The 16,443-nt window shown below is 43.5% G+C and overlaps 1 protein-coding gene and 1 long non-coding RNA gene across 6 annotated transcripts in view; one reads left to right on the top strand and one right to left on the bottom strand.

Moving 5' to 3' along the window:
* LOC115334163 lies at positions 1 to 15,840 on the bottom strand. Of its 4 annotated transcripts, XR_005931143.1 has the most exons (6): positions 15,307 to 15,840; positions 13,462 to 13,547; positions 4,233 to 5,377; positions 1,053 to 2,972; positions 431 to 558; positions 1 to 295 (listed from the first exon to the last, which is right to left on the bottom strand). It is a non-coding gene; the product is annotated as an uncharacterized LOC115334163 (long non-coding RNA). The 4 variants fall into 4 exon arrangements; XR_003921054.2 differs by having other exon boundaries at positions 431 to 2,972; XR_005931142.1 differs by having other exon boundaries at positions 1 to 290; positions 431 to 2,972.
* AFF4 (AF4/FMR2 family member 4) overlaps positions 3,377 to 16,443 on the top strand; it is a 56,328-nt gene continuing 43,261 nt past the window's right edge. The window contains exons 1-2 of one of the 2 annotated variants that reach the window (XM_041119376.1): positions 3,377 to 3,787; positions 6,205 to 6,366. The gene's annotated coding sequence lies outside the window, so the exon portion shown is untranslated. The remainder of the gene's footprint in view (positions 3,788 to 6,204; positions 6,367 to 16,443) is intronic. The other variant, XM_029998036.2, reaches the window with a different exon arrangement.

Genomic DNA, 16,443 nt, shown 5'->3' with positions numbered 1-16,443 from the left:
TTGAGTGAATGTACCATTTAATGGGAAAAGTTAACAAATTATTAAACAGTAGTTGCTAAGTTCATGCTTACTGCAAATCCAAGTGTAAGTGATACAGTAGTTAAGCATGTGTGTGGAAGCCCTTTGGAATATAGGACTTTCTATAGCGCAGGGTTTCAGGCCATCTCAACAGTTCCAGCAAGCCGTGAGTGATGACTGAAGCAGGTGTGGTGGTAAGGTTGCTGTCAGTGACCTCTTCGTTGCAGGGTGATGGCTGCAGGAGGGGTGTGGAGCCCGTCTGGGTGGAGGTCCTGTGCTATGAAGAGTATATAGGCTTTAGTTCGGTTGGCGATGTGCTCAGCGGCAGCAGCAGTGTGGATATGAAGGAGGACTGTGATGAGGAACAGGCGGTCGTTCAGAAGGGAGAGGATGGGGATCAAGGCTCAACTACCTTTGCCATCCTGTTGAGAGCATCTTGTACGTTCGTTTCTTTAATGCCGCTGGTGTTTGTGTGTAGATGGTTTTGTCAGAAGTGCACTGCTTCACGCAAGCATGTTACTTCTCCCCATTAAGTTGTCTCTGCCAAGAAAAGAGAAGTTTAGTTCTTAGTAGTTGTCTAACAAAGCTAGTCAACTTCAGGGGCTTGGTCACTTGGTACATCTGTTTACGTTTGGCGTGTACAGGCAGACAGATTGGGTCCATTCACAAAGACAAAAGGGCATGCTTGTGTATGTTAGGTTCTGTCAGCAGGCGCTAGGATAAGGTAACATAATTAGATGATACTAAGGAAACCTTAATTTAATTTCTGGTCCACTGTTGGCTCATGAGTGGAGAACAGATGAAAGGAGATTCAAAGAGATGGCTTACTGCTTTCACTGTATGTCTGATGATGCCAAATGTTGATTAAGTCCGAGACTAATCGTAAGTCCCTCTGTACTCAGATTATTAAAAAAATGTTTAATTTCAAATACAATATTTTTGTTGTTTTTTTTTTAATTGCCCTTTCTGTTTAATTTCTCTCTACATATTCTTATTTTACAGAGTAAAACCCACCAGCCTGTCAAGAGCCTTACCAGTTCATCTTTCACTAGATCACATCCTGATTTCTTACTGGATGCTTCGATTCAAATTTTTTTCAACGGGAAAGGTATTTCTTTAATTACTGCCTGCCAAAGCTCTAGGTCAAGTCCAAAAGATTTTATTTTTTTTTTTAAACCTGCTAAGTAGAAATTGTTATATTTACTAAGCAGTTACATGAGACCTGTGTAGCTCTGAACAGCCTCAGTTTTAATCCATCCAATTACAAGTAAAGCTGCCATTGCTAATTGAAGGGAAGCAATTGATGCAGTCTAGTAGAAAAATAGCCTCGGGAAAAGGCATCACATTTCAAGGAAAAACCCGAACTGATGGGAGAGCAGAAGAAGGGAGAGACAACCTGATCTGCTAGTCCAGGTCTTTATTAATCAAACATCTGTCAGTCAGAAACAGGTTTTTGGGTGCCCTCAATGAAACTGCATTATACAGTCTCTTGTGGATTGATGGATTATTTTTTTTTTTTTTTTTAGGGAGGAGTCCTTAATAAATAAGACTTTTGCTATCAAATGGATTTGATTTATAAAGGAACGATTCAACGTACCTTAACCCCATGGGTTTAATGTGCTTTATGAAGTTACATTTATCCAAGCTCTGCTTTTAACCAGACACTGAGACATCAGTGGTGTCTGAGGCAGATCTTCGCAGCCTAATTTTGTTAATTGAGATGTGTAAGAGAAGGTGGGGGGGATAATACAAAACATAATACCAGAATTTAAGTTTGACTTTTGAGATTTGGTATATCAAAAATGTCACTGGCAGAATTTTAGAGACATCATTGAAACCTGATAGGAACAGGGTATTTTTATTATTTCCTGTTCCTTTCTGTTATTTGCAGTACAGTGTTACTTTCTCAAAGGAGCTGCCTGTGCTTTCCCTGCCTGTATAAAGGAGGGAAGTTATAGGTGCATTTAATTTTCAGGTAGTTTTGGGTTCCACCCGAATTTGACCATGTTTTGTTGTTGGTTGTATTTCAGTGTCATAACAATCTGAAGATTTAACTGCCAGTTAAAATAGTGATGAACTGTTTGGCTCTAGACTTAAAACTATTATTGTCTCTTTTTATGGCATTTTTGTATGAATGGTCTCTGCAATCATAGTATTGGAGATTTTTTTTTTTTATTTTTTTTTAAAGACTTAGATTCTGGAGTTTGTTGTGCAAAAAAAAAAGGGGTTGGTTTTGTTTTGGTTTGTGGTTTTTTTTTTTTTTTTTTTTTGCACCATTGTGCTGCACTTGACTTGCGGATTTCAAACAAAAATAAAATATTATTCTTAAAAATATGAACCCAAAGTAGAACTATGTTCCAGTATGTTTCAAAATCGGTGTATGTGGAAGAAGTAGTTTTTGTTTCAAAATATTTATATAGTATAGTTGTAGGTTTTTCAGAAACAGCCTATTTTGGAAATGATTTTCAAAGCTGATTTTGGAAGTTTTGGTAACGTTGCTGGTGTAACGGGGTTGTCCGCCCGGGATATCCGGTGAGGTGACTTGTGTTTCCCCTGGGTCAGTCGGGAGTTCTGAACGCTGTGCTCTGCTCGGCTGTTTTAGGTCAAAAACCAGCACCCCAACGCTCCGCCGAGACGAAAACCTGAATTATAAACCAAAGCAGTTAAGTTGCAGAAAAGAGCAAGAGCGGTTTTAAGAACCGTGAGGTGAGGCGAGGGCTGGCTTGGGGGGGCCGGGGAGGGCTCTGGGGGCGCTTTGGGGAGCGGGGGAAAGACGTCTGAAGCAATTATGCAGAAAAACTGAATTCTGAAAAGCTGGGTCCGAGCGGGCAGGGCCCAGGCCGGCGTGTCCCTGCTCGGAGCTGTCTGTAGGCCGCTGGCAGCTTCGTGCCCTGTCGTGCGTCAGTTCATCCTCACGGCCCGCGTCAGCCCTCGAAATGTAGCAGAAATGTCGACTGAGAGAGAAAAAAAAAAAAAAAGGGAGGTTTGTCTTGCCGGAGTGCAATATTTACATTTAAATACGCAATCGCTTGCGAAGGAGAGCTCTTTTTAACGGACTTTAACCGCCCCTGAGCTCGCGGGGGGGGGGGAAAGGGGGGTGTGGGCTACTCTGACCCCGCCCACCGCCGCCAGGGGGCGGAGCGCGCGGGAGCACTCCCCGCGCCCTGCCACGTGACGCCCGCCACGAACTGGGAGGGGGCGGGCCCGCGGCCACCTCCCCGCTCGGCGGGGTCACGTGCTCGCGGAGTTCCCCCCCCCCCGTCGTCGTCGTCCCCGCCCTCCCCGTCGGCGGGTCACGTGAGCGGCGGCGGGGCTGCGGCGGCGCGGGGGCTGCCGGGTAGCGAGAGTGCCCGGCTGCGGGAGGAGCCGCGGCCCGGCAGGACGGGCGGAGGGAGGGAGGGAGGCCGGGAGGGAGGCCGGAGCCGGGCGAGGGGGCCGAGGGTCTAGCCCAGGCCGACGTCGCCGGCCCTCCCCGACCTCGCCTCGCCGCCAGCCCGGCCCCGTCCCGCGATGGAGCGGCGGGACCCCTGGGGAGCCGCCGTCGCCTCCCGCCCGTGAGCCCCCCCCCCCCCCCCAACCCCCCCCGGGCCCCGTTTCCCCCCCCCCCCCCCCGCCGGGGGCCGGGCTTTGCTCCTGCGCTCCCCGGGCGGTCGGTGGCTCGGCGGCGGCGACGCCCCCGCTCCCTCGGGCCTCTTCGTGTCCTCCCCGCCCGGCGGGCCGGTGGCGGCAGCCAGGAAATGGTCCGGGCCTAGCGGAGCGGCGAACGGAGGTGAGACGCGGCCGGGGGTGGGGACGCGCGCCGGGGCGGGCGGGGGGGGGGGGGTGTCCGCCGGGACCGGCTCCACCCCCCCACCCCCCCCACCCCGGTCCCCGCCGGCGGGGAAGGGGCAGGATCCCGGTAGCGGCCGCCGTCGGACCCGGCTCTGCTTCCCCCGCCCCCGCCTCACTTCTTGGGGGGCTTCCCCGGGCGCGGAGCCGTCCCTCCCCCGCCGCGGCCCGGCTCTCCGTTGCCAGCTTTACCTGCGCGGGCCCCGTCCCGTCCCCGGGTCCGTGCGTGTCCGTCCTCCCCCCCCCCGCGCCCCGCCGGGCTGCTGTTCCGGACGGTTGGGATGGCCCCGTTCCACGGCGCATCTCTCCCTTTTCAAAACCGCGGGACCGCCGCGTTTCCCCGCACACGGGCACGGGCGAGTGACACACCGAGAGGAGTTACACACCCGGCGGCAGCGGCGGTGGGTGTCTGGGCCGGGCACTGCTCCCCCGCCGCGTCCCTCACCCCGGAGAGCAAAACCGGGGTGACCCCGGCGGGCAAGAGACGTTCGGGACGGTTCCCGGTGCTAATGGGGCCGATGCGTTCCCCTCTCTTAGCTGATGGGTTTAATCCTTTTCCAGTAATTGACGTCAGGGCTTTGTTCCTTCCCCTTTGCTCTCTGCGTTTGAGGCCCTGAGCCGCTCCGGGGATGGAGCTGGCAGGGCTGGGTGCTGCTGGGTGCTGCGGTGGTCATAGGAAATGGCTTCGGGTAGGTGCTGCCGAAGGTCGGGAGAAGGGAGACTCTTGGGGTTATTGACACGCAACGACATCCTCCTCGTGAGCGACTAGGTGGCTGTTACGTAAAAGCATCATCCCTGATGAGGGTTGTGTTATACTTCGTAATCAAAAGGGCGATCGCTTAACGTTTCTTGAGCTTGGGCTGAGAAGTGCTTTTTTTCCCTTTCTTTTTTTCTTTTTTTTTTCTCCGATGAACACAACGAAGCAAGAAAGCGTTGAGACCTGTAATACAGATATTAGTGCTTTCAGTTGCTGTGTCTTTCATTCACTTCTTGAAATGGGAAAGTGGTTAACTTTGTTTTGGGGGAAAACTGAGAGTGCTTACGCCCGTATCTCAAATACAGCCTGAAAAGATGATGTTCTGATGAAGAGAGAGCTGTGCTTTGCATGTGTGGGCCCCTCTATTTCAGAAGCCCGTCTCCTCAGTTTATTACGGTCTTGTTTGATCATTTACTTACGAAGACTCTTGACGGTTTTAAATGTTCACATGTTTCCACTGATGTCAGTCAGACCTCCCACTTGCCTCTGTGTGAGCTGAACAGGCACTTACTCAGCATCAGTAGTGTTTGAAATTAACTTGTTCTGCCCAAGTCTGTGCTTTTATTTGTCACCTTCTTGCCAGCTCCCTTCTATTACTGAACTTCTCCTCATGGGTGTATTTCTCGTTCCTTACATTTCTTTAAAACTTCTGAATACTCCTCTGAAGTCACTGGAATGGAGTGCTTTGCAGCCCAGGGGCGTTATTGCGAAATAGGGTCTAGTCAAGCGCTTTGGAGGAGTGGTTGTAGGCTCGATTTGTCATTTCGTTATCTCCTGTAATGAGAGAAACATTATTAAACTCACAGCGCTACTGTTGTGTCGTATGCCTCAGCAAGGTGTGATATAGACAGCCTTAGTCACATAGGTACTGTATATAGGTGTTATACTGGAGTTTGATGATGGCTCGTAATGGTAATCATGCAGTTCTTGTTGGTCAATAACAAGAAAGAAAATTTTACCCTTTGGCATTATTAATATCTTGGCTTTATTAATGTATCAATATTGATTTTTATGACTTCCTAACTGCTGCACGATGTATTTGCAGCTTTGAGCAAGAGCAAGCTCTCCTCTGTTGAACAGTTTTAACAATCATGAAAGAAAACAGTAAATTTCAACTCTAGTCTCAAAAACGGTTTCTGGTCCTTAATATTTTCTTTAAACATCTCTGCACTTCTCATTTTATGACTTTTCTCCTATGTCTCAAACACTGAGAGAACGAGACTGAGCCCCTCTGCAAGAGGCTAGGTTTTGTGCAAGAAGGCACACAGCAACCAAAAAAAAAAAAGTAGTTCATATTTGTGTGTTTTGCATTCTTCCCAGTTATAATGATCTGAACGTGATAAAGCATGATGAAACTTCAGTGAAATATTACTAGGATTTCTAGGTCGTCTTCTTAGTAAGCCAGAATATACAAATGCTTTTGCGTGATTATGACCCAACTATTTAATGAGAAGATGCCACATATTTTTATCTGCAAACGCCATATACTTTGCGTTGTTCAGGTTTTGTAGGTAAACAGTTGCAGCAGAAACCTGCCCTGACTTTACAGTTAGTAGATAATAAGTTGGCACATACACGTTAGTTCCTTCTTTCTTTTCTAGCTCACAGCTGCTGGCAAGGATGTTCTGCTGCACTTTTTTCCACCGTGGTTGCTCCTGGATGTTGGATGTGACTAAAGACATACAGGACTTGTGCGTTACTGACTGACAGAGCAGTTCGCAGCATCTTTTGAAGCAGACAGGGGACTCTGTGACCAAGTGAAGGTGAAACTACTGTCCCCCCCGCCTGTATTTTCAGTGCTTGTGAGAGTTGCCATAAGAGCTCATATCTGCTTCTGATGCCTCTCTTCCTTTCCTTCCTGCTCACCCTCTTGTTTTCTGAGTTTTTTTAATTGTTACTACTCTTACTCTTTGCTCTAGATCAACAGAAATCTACGATGTTGAGGGTAGAAATATTAACCACTGATAGCCGTGTCTGAGGCTGAATCTTGAGAGTTGAGACATGAAATGAGCACCTCTCCTATAGGCAGATTTTGCCTTTGCTGCGCATATGGAAAGAGTATGAGCATCCTTCAAGAGGCCGCCTCTACCAGCAGCAATGTGTACATAGAGCTGGGAGGAAAGTTAGTTGCACAGTGTCATATTTGGGGTCTACCTGTCAGAGGATGTAAGAATAGTCTTGAGATTTTAGTGACTCTGAGGTTTCTTTTCTGCTGCAGTAATTGTTCTCGGCCACATAATTTCAGATTGTTACTCACATGTGGTTTGTTCTACAGGCATATTTCCTTTCTCTCATTACTATAGTCTCACAGTTACCTTTAACAGAGGCTAAGAAATAACTAAACTCAAGTTCACCTGCCTTCCTTGTCATTCGATTTTAATGTCTGTCTTGGAGTTTGTATCAAGAAAGAAGGGATGGTGATGTCATCTTCACTAAGCAGTGAGAAAAGAACGCCTCAAATTGTGGGGAGATGGAGGGGCCATAGGATGAAGAGGGACTGTCGGGAAATGAGTCAGGAAACTTTAACAGATTACATTTGGATAGACGAGGGTTAGATGTATGTAAAATATATTGCTAGCTGTGTTAAAATAAGAAAATAGGAAATCGGGTTCATAGAACTGTAAAACTTGCCTGGCAATTATTTTTCTCTTGCAGGATTTTTCCTTCTCTGCAGTTACTAATGACTAACAAGATGCTTTCCAGCTTGTGAAATGATAGGGGTTCTGTCACTGCTTAGGAAATAAAACTGCACAGGCTCGTGCTCCTTCCTGTCATAAAGCTTTTCTCGTAAGTTTAGTCAGCCTGAATTTTTGAAGTAGTACTGTTCTTTTGCTTTATATTTTTCTCCTGTGGGTATCCGGATTTATTCTCCTTTTGGATACTTGAACTAGATGTACATATTCCTGTTGAGTTGAGGTTTCCCATTTCGAATAATTGTATTGGTACCCTCTGAAATGAAAATCTGATGTTGCCTATGACTTTTGTAAAGGTGCCTAGCACAGCACATAGCTGCAGCGTAGCACGGCTTGCTTCCTTGTCTGGTTCTGTGCCAGCTTTGTACGTGCCGTCCAAAATTCCATTTTCCCCGTAGCTGTGATATTGTTTGCCTCATGCGCTCGTGTCTAATTTGGTGTCTGCCATCTCCCCAGGCTCTGTAATTCTTACTACCTTCCAAGTTTCTTTCTCCAACTTTGTGTTTCAAATCTGTCTTTTCCCTAACGTAGTGAACTTATTTTCTCCCCAAGTGCATTAGCTTGTAGTTCTTCAAGTTGTCATGTCTCTGTCTCTTGTTCTTACTTGATTCATTAATTCTTGCTGATGAATTAAAACCGGATTTATTAACTGGCAGTAGCACCAGGTACCAACAGGAAAAAAAGACAAAAAAAAATCTCCTTGTGCTCGGTACTGTACAAACATTAAATAACAGAAGTTCTTTCCCTGAAGTCTTGAACTAATTTTCTTCTGTTAACAGCTCATTAAGAGAAGTTTTCTTGCACTTCTTTCTATTGAGCTATGGTACCCAGTCCCAAGAATACATCACTGGACAGCTCATAGCCCCCTTTTATTGATCTCTCTTTTTTCACATTCATCTTAGTTTTTATTCATGTCATAACATTTATTGATAGTTTACTTGAGTGTGTTGCTTTCCATGTTTTATAATTAAACAAATACAGAGTGTACTTTTAGTAATACTGTAATCCTGTAGTGACCACGTTTTTCAGGAGAGACTGTTTTATCATTCGAAATCTCTCCCTGTGGATAGGTATACTCCTCTGCAGCCTCACGGCAGTTTCTTCCTATATATTCCCATTGCTACATTGGGGGTGTGAAGACTAGATGTACTAGACAACAGGCCAGAATAATGGTGCGGTTCTCTTCAGTGTTAGCACTGTGATTATTTTCCTGCAAAGGATTGATGTTTCTTCCCCCATTATCTGCAGTTTCCAAGAGTAGCGTTAAGATCCTTGTCTTTTGGACTGGACTTGAAACTTCTCTCAGTTTTTAAGTTTAGTGGCTTATTTGTGGAGGGGGAGAAGCAAACCCTGGAAATGTGTGTGCCCCTCCCGAAGCTCTCAGGGGTGACTGCTGGGCTTGGGAAAAGTGTCGGAGAATGTGTTGAACCAAAGTGGATCCCTAAACTTGGTGCTTTTAAAATTCTGTAACTTTTACTGTATACACTTTAAAACGAGAAGGCACCCAGGTTTTGATATGCTGTAACTTTGTAATCTCCTGGAAACGGAGCTGAGTGCTTGGTGTCTCACTATAGTTGGATCAGACATAATTTTATTTACATATATTTTCCAATTTTAAGGAAAAAATATTAGTATGTTTAATTTTTAGAACCAAACATTGGGAAAATAGTGTTTCTAACCAGTGACCAGTTAAAAAGGACTCTTCAGACAGGAAAAATTGTTTAAACTTGTCCTTAGCTCAGATCCTAAGATTTCGTCAGGGTAAATTAACTCCATATTAGATACTTTCCTCAACAGTTTTGCTTCCTGCTGAAATTTCACACCACTGCACAGTCTCTCTTTCCTACTTTCTCACTGAAGTGTACCAGGTACATGTGAACCTTTACTTCGAGAGTTGAATGGCGATCAGCGATGGGAGAAATGGAAGTGCGTTTCAAATATAGAAACCAAATAAATATGAGGAGAACAGAGCAGGTGCTTTGTTGCTCTTCTAGCTGCGTATAGCGTGTAGATACTGAGGTAGTAGGCATCTACCCATAGATAGACACGCACTCATAGATAAATGTGCAACCACCCTGAAGCCATATAAGGCAATGTTAGTGTAACTGGTCCTCCAGCATCAGAAAATCTGGAAACAAGCTGTGATAGCTTTATTTACCCTAGCAGGCAGTTACATTCAGTGCTTTTTCCCCTCTTGCGCTTTAGGGCCATGTAGAAGAGTCAGAAACGTAAACGCACTTTCCTTAGTGTGGCCGTGTTGCAAGTGTCTGTTTTTAAATGAATATTTGATATTTATATTGGTTGTCTGCAATATTTTTATATAAATTATGCTTCAAAATACTAAAAGTGTATGTCACCATCTATGCTAACGTTACTATAAAAGCTCAATTTAGCTGATGATAATTGTACACCTTTGTACATTTGTATGTTTTTTTTTGTTTGTTTCTGCATTTAATTTAATTTCCAAAAGACGTTAAAGAGATTTCAGTGATGGAAGTGCTTAAATGGTTTTAATCAGGCTTTGATGTGCACAAATCATTAAAGTGAGTAGGATGAGGAGATAATAGTCCACAATTCTCTTTGTATAGTTTGGCTGCAGAGCAACTAATGGAGTATTTTTCCTATAGGGGAGCGTAAAAGCAAACCAAAAAAGCCACATCAAAATGGGAATTTAGTTTTTGTGTGATGTTACGTATTTTGTGGGCAGAGGAGTAACCAGTATTTCTGGAAAAAAAATCAGAAATCTGCCAATTTCATTTTCTGGCGTTTCATTACTATTAGCATAAGCATTTCCTTATTTAAATAATTTAAAAATTGCTTGGTGAAAGTCCAAATCTGAAAAATTGAGCCATTAAAAATTTCAGAAAAATTGAATATGGAGAAACAGGTTAAAGGACTTAATGAAGGAACACGTTGTAAATTTAATTTAGCGAGTTGTACTCTATTTTGGCATAAATAAGACTAGTAACATAATGGAAATTGCTGTGATTGAAAAGTGCTTGATTTTACAATCATTTCTTAATACTATTTTGTTCTTTTAACTGCAAGTGCCGTGAAGCATAAAGATGGGCCAAGATGAGGTAAAATGGACTGTTATTTCTCCTATATCATGTCTTTTTTTGATGTGCTGGGTGGTCCTGTATGGAAAAGAGCTTACTGATAATTTTGTGTGTTTGGAGTAGGTTTTTGTATATTTGGGTGGGTAGGGGGCTGCTGGTGGTAAGCTTTTCTATTTGTTTGTTTGAGATTTACCATTAAACTTTCCAGTCTGCGTGTGGTTTGTATGTCAGTGACCCGTGCTGGTATGTAGCTACTGCAATTCATGCTGGCTGTAGGCGGAAGGCAGTATGGCCACTGTACCTGCTTGATATATTGTTTTAAATTGACTGGTGAAGTTTGGGAACTATATTTAATTTTGTCCTTGTGATGCTGATAGGATAAATTAGCATCATGTTAAACAGATCTGACACAGTGAAAACTATGGTGTAGGTAGCCTTTAAAAGATAAAGGGTGAAAAGGTTTTTCCTGGAGCAATGATTACTTCTGCTGAAATACCTGCACCAATTATATTTAACGAGGAAAAAATACGTTTGTACTGTGACACATTCTTAGCCAATAATTACCAGAAATATGTTTTACTAGGAGAGAGTTTTAACAATTAGTCTTCAGCTTAAATTTGTTAATCACTAATAAACTCCTAAAAAACGACTTTTTTTCTTCATTTTTTCTCCAGTTTTCTCTTTTTTTTAAGAAAAAAATTACATTTTTTTTATGGCCACATGAAGCATGATCCATGCTGAATTGACATTTAAAGATGTTTTCACAGCGTCCTCTTCATGCACCTAATTGGCCCGAAGAGCTCGTGTTGATTTTTTTGTTTGTTTGGGGGTTTTTGGGGGGTAAGTCCAATTGCCGTTTGCTTTGCCGATGCAGAGGAGCAGTGCAGTGTGCGGGGGGGGGGGGCATGGGCAGGGAGAGGGGAGCACCGGCGTGGCACTCCTGCTCGCTCTTCACGACACACGCCAGCATGTATTTAGTCAGAGGAATGTTAAAGTACGTTCAGTCATGATTTACTGACAGGCTCGAAAACTAAAGATGGTCAAAAATGGGTGTGGTTTAATCTTTGTTTCTATTGAAGAGGAATACAAAATTTGGATCTCATTGGCTGGTATAATGGGGTGATTTCTTGCTAGCGGGAGTGTACTTTGTATTTATACAATTTATTTTAATCCGTTATACAACTTAATATTTTTTTGAATTATTATGTGTAAGTAAATAGTGAATCATACCTTAAAAAAATTAATCTTAGCTTGTCCTTAGTAGAATTCAGTTAATTCAACCAAAAATGAGGAGTTGCCATATGTGCCAGGTGCCTAAGAAAGGCAACAAAACTGTTTAATTGAAGCTAGTTTGTCCACCGTATCCCTGGAAGCTTTAGCAATGAGAAGCATTTCTTGCCATGTAATTCCTGTAGCACTTGAAAGCAGTTTTATCTGTTAACAGAGACATTATCAGATTTAAGCTTTGTAACAAACTGATGCCCTGGAAGTCTCTGTATAAACTGAACTGGTCTATTGCATTAAGTGTTTTGAAATTCAACTGAATTTTGACAAAACTTTTGCAAGGTTGCTTGTGTTTTTTTTTTAAATTCATATGTCAGAAAGCTTAACTTCCTTCTCTAGTGGCAAGGTTCACTGAGTCTTGCTGACTTTAAATTATATATGTAATGATTCTATGTTTTGCACTTTCATGTCTGTCAAGTCTTTTAGCTTACAGTTAAAAATACGTTAGGAACAGCAGTTCAAAACCAGCTTGCACAACGCCTTTACTAGTTTATCAAATGCAGAAGTTAAGTTTTTGGTCTGGGTCGACCAAAAACTGTTTACATATCTTCTGTGGAAGGTACTTCGTAATTAGTATTATTCATAATTATCATATCTCTGGTGCAACTGTGCGGCCCTCGGGTGGGAGCGGGTTGCACACAAGCGGTGCTGGTGCTCTGCAGGGACGACCACGAAGGCACCGTTTGATTCCCGGCTGTCCTGCCTGGGACACAGGGACCTTAGGAACAGGGAGCAGCGCAAGTTCTCTCCTGGGTGTCTCTTTTTGGTGCTTAAATCTGATAGACCTGTGAACAGCATGACTTTTGTTTTAAGGCCACATCCAGAAAAGTGAGAAAAAGCTGTAAGAACTTTGAGGGGAATAAAACCCCCAACTTAACGTCATTAGGGGAAAAAAAGGTAACGTCATTTTATTAAAAGGGTTTGTATAGCTAAATTAACGTTTATCAACTGTTTCCTGAAGTAATTGATACTATACTAAATGTCTTGGTACTCAGTGGCTGCTGAAATTTTAATGTTTTTCTCAGTCTGCTTACGGGGATTATAAAATAGAGGTGGCATTTAATAGGTAGGATGAAAGGTTAAAACTTCCCAACTTTTTTAACTAGTGTTTGTTTGGAAGCACTGCACATCAAAGCTGTGGCTTTCCTGCTGAATTTCAGCTTACCTCTGTAGATAGTTCTGGTCCCTTCCTCTCGCTTGAAATTTTTTTTTGCTTTGTCTGCAAATCTTAAATACTCCTCTAGTGGGTTTTTCCAAAGTTTAACTAATATGCACTCTCATCATCTTAGTGTACTTAAATTGAAAAAGGAGGTTTTAAGTTACCAGAAAGTATCCCAGGTCTCAGAGCTGTCATGTCATTCATGTATTGATAGCAGTTTTTAGACAGGTGGCAAATGGTAATGAATTTGGTAAACGTTTTGCATACAAGTTAGGGTTGAAAACTGGTAATTGGAGTTAAAGTTCTTATTCTCTCTTTTCTGGTATGCAAAATTGTGGATTTTAAGAAGTCTATGAAGCCTTCCAGTTCTCAAAATGCAAAGCAATCCTGGAAATACCGTAACTGCTAATGAGGACTGTTGGTGCTATGTGAGTTCAAGCTGTCACTTTTGAAAAGATACTTCCATGCTGACATGCATGAACTCGGTTGGCTTTTTGATGCTTCCCCTCCACCCCCTTCGGCTGTTCTGGTAACAGTGTGGAAACATTCACTTTGTTGTGCTACTCGGTCGTTCTGTAGCATACCTCGAGAGTTTTCCCATGTTTCTGAAGAGAGTTAAATTGTAAAATGGTGAAGTTCCTTAACACCGGCTACTCTGCTCACCTGCTCTCCAGCATCCTCTTGGTCTTGTTTCATCAGTCATAACCACGCTGCTCATCAGCTGTTGCAGACAAAGTCCACCTGTGATGCTGTGATGCAAAAAACATAGGCAGTAATTTAATGAGACTTTTAGATTTTTGTTGTTGTTGTTTTGTTTTAAACAGGTTGCTTATTCCTGCTCTCTAATGCTGATACGACTCTTTTGGGGACCATGGAGTGTTTGAACTTAACTGTGTTCAAAAATAACCCTGCTCCCAAAATACCTATTTTGAACCTGCACAGATTTCCCTAATTCAGCTTAGCCAGCTCCAATAAATGGCTGTGTCAGCACAACCAGGAGAGTGGTGTGGGCAGGAGCACGACACGGGGTGGGAACTGCTTTGGGCGTCTGCCCTGGACCAGGGACTAGGAACCACACCCGTACTGTGCTCTCAAATTTAAAAAATTACCTTTTGCTTTAAGTACCAAGTAGAGCTGGGTGCATGATGTATTAATAGCTCCAAAATATTCTATTACTGCTGCTTGTGTTGTGAAGATGCATCGAATAAAAGGTGTGTTTAGCAAATAAGCTGTGCTTGAAAGAGCAAGGGGAAGAGACAGAGATGCTATCGGTATTTATACAGCGCTGTCATGTGGAAGAGGCCTTACTACTGCGAGCAGTTACAAAAGACCTAAGTGGTTTATACAGTGCCAGAATTTATTATCTCAAACCCTGATGTTCATTTTAGTGTGTTATGCAGTAGAACGTGTGAACCTTGGTTACAATAGGAAGTCCAAGATAAATGTCTTGTGAGACAGCGCAAGCGGATGATCTTTCAATAAGGCTGGAGGAAACGGCAGTTAAACCTGGGTAGTGTATGTGATAAACTTTTTCTCTCCTTGCTTTTTCTGTAGTTCTGATAAGATGGGAGAAGTATGTGAACCTTGAAATGAATGTGATTTTTCCCTTATGCCTTTTCACTCTTTTAGTTTAGATGGCACCTCATTAAAACGTTGTCTACTGTTTCAAATCTTATACAGAGCATATTTATCAGAGAATTTCTGTGATGTGAATCCTTTCTTAATTCTAATGCCGTAGAGTTCGTAACACTCAAATGTAATGATATCTTTTATGAAAGTAAATTAATGTGAGGAAGTCAGAACTATAATAGCCAGATTAATGTTGGATGTCTGAATAACTATTGCTTAATAAAATTTAAACACCAATTGTCTTGGCTTCAAAGTTGAAACAGAAGAACATGTAGGCACAGGAATTCGGTTATTAAGTTTCTGCCCAATTAAACTGCAGAATATTGTTGGGAAACAGTATTAGAATATGTTTTGGTTAGCCTGTGTGGACATGAAAAGATTGCATGTAAAAAATTTTGTGTTCGTGATGCTCCATCTTTGCACTGTGCAAATTATAGAATCTACCAGCGATGGAGAATTGAAAGGATGAGGAGAATGTCATTGTTTGAATGCGAGATTGAATTGGGCTGAAGTTTGTCGAGTTGAGATTTGCATGAGAAACAAAATTGTGTTCCCAGTGGATGGCAAAGCTCTGCTGAGTTCAGTCTGCTCTGTAGTACTTTTGGTTTTCTTATTTTCTGAACTGTAGGATGTCAGGACTTGAGCTTCAGATGATGTTAAAAAGAATATCATTGCCTTGGTTAAGAAAGCCCATGTCCCTGAAAGTAGTTTTGGTATTGCAAGATGAAGCAAATAGAAACGCAAAAACTTGGGAAGGTGTCGCAGATGAGTGTTTTAAAGAATTTGATCAGCGGTTTATGTCTAAAAAATTATATGTGTGCAATCAATCCTTTATATTGCTTAGGATTACAAAGTTTAGCATGCTACTTAATCACTTACCTTCCATCCAGGTGTCCAGTGTTAGTTCGCTCCGAAGTTTGAACCCTCGGGTTTCCCGAAACAGACTTTCAGGCATCGAATCTCATAAAAATAAATAATTTAATAGAGTGGTACAGCAGCAGGGTTGACTCTAGCTGGATGTCTCCGAGGAGGGACCAACCCGAACAAAGAAATCCCTGGGCAATTAAACCTCTGTAGACTATTCACCCGCCCCTCACGCGCTCTTCATGCGCCTTCCACGCGCCCTTTGGTCCAATAGTGATCCCGGTCTGAGATCCTCCGACACCTTCTGACTCCTTATTGGACTCCCGCACCGTCTCCAGACAGGCCGTTCGTTATCTTGTCGAGTTGCAGCTGCTGTTGACGATGGTGGCCTTGAAGCCTCCTTATCTCCTGATTTACGCTGGCGCTGGAGGCCCCTGTTTTGACTAAGTGGGTACATGTTCAGTAAATCTAAGTGAAAGTTTACAGCTTGCAGCCTAAGGCTTCGGCAAATCGAGCTACTCGCACCGAGTCAGTAAAGCTAAGCAAACAGCATCCTAAATCACAGCATATTACAACTTTAAGTGATTCGTTCCATTTAAAACTTACTTACTTGAGCTAAACGACTAATACCTCTTAACGTTGAGAGGCATCCCTGCTCAAGGGGAGAGTTTCATGGCGTGCAGTCCAGTTGCCGTCCAGGGAGAACTCAAATCGGGCTCATCCAGCCATCTGTTGTTGCTAAAAGATCTCGTTGCTGGAGATCGCCGCCGTGCAGCCGCGCTGCCTAGCCAGGAGAGCTCCAAGAAGGCTCACTTAGGCCGTCACATTTATGGGATAAAGTGGTTGGCTCGTAGACAAATTGCATCCAGTGGGAGAGGTATGCACCAGGCTCCTCGTACCCACCACTTTCCCTGTGCCACTCTGCTCCTTGGTGGGTTTGCTACCGGAGTTCTTGGCCCGGCTACGGCTCAGGCCTTTACCTCCTTCGGAGCCGGTACCAAAATACTGCTGGTTTGGTTAAAGGGGATCGAGCACATCCGTCAGAGAAGGCAAATTCTGCTTCACTTAGCAGCAGAAATGAGCTTTACTTCTGGCTCAGGCTCGGTTATTGATAACAAGAGTACGTTGAGGCTCCTCTGTCTTACCTGACTC

This window comes from Aquila chrysaetos, chromosome 22, assembly GCF_900496995.4.
Source record: "Aquila chrysaetos chrysaetos chromosome 22, bAquChr1.4, whole genome shotgun sequence".
Taxonomy (NCBI): Eukaryota; Metazoa; Chordata; class Aves; order Accipitriformes; family Accipitridae; genus Aquila; species Aquila chrysaetos.
Note: the sequence above shows the minus strand (reverse complement) of the source record. Positions and strands in the feature narration are given on the sequence as shown.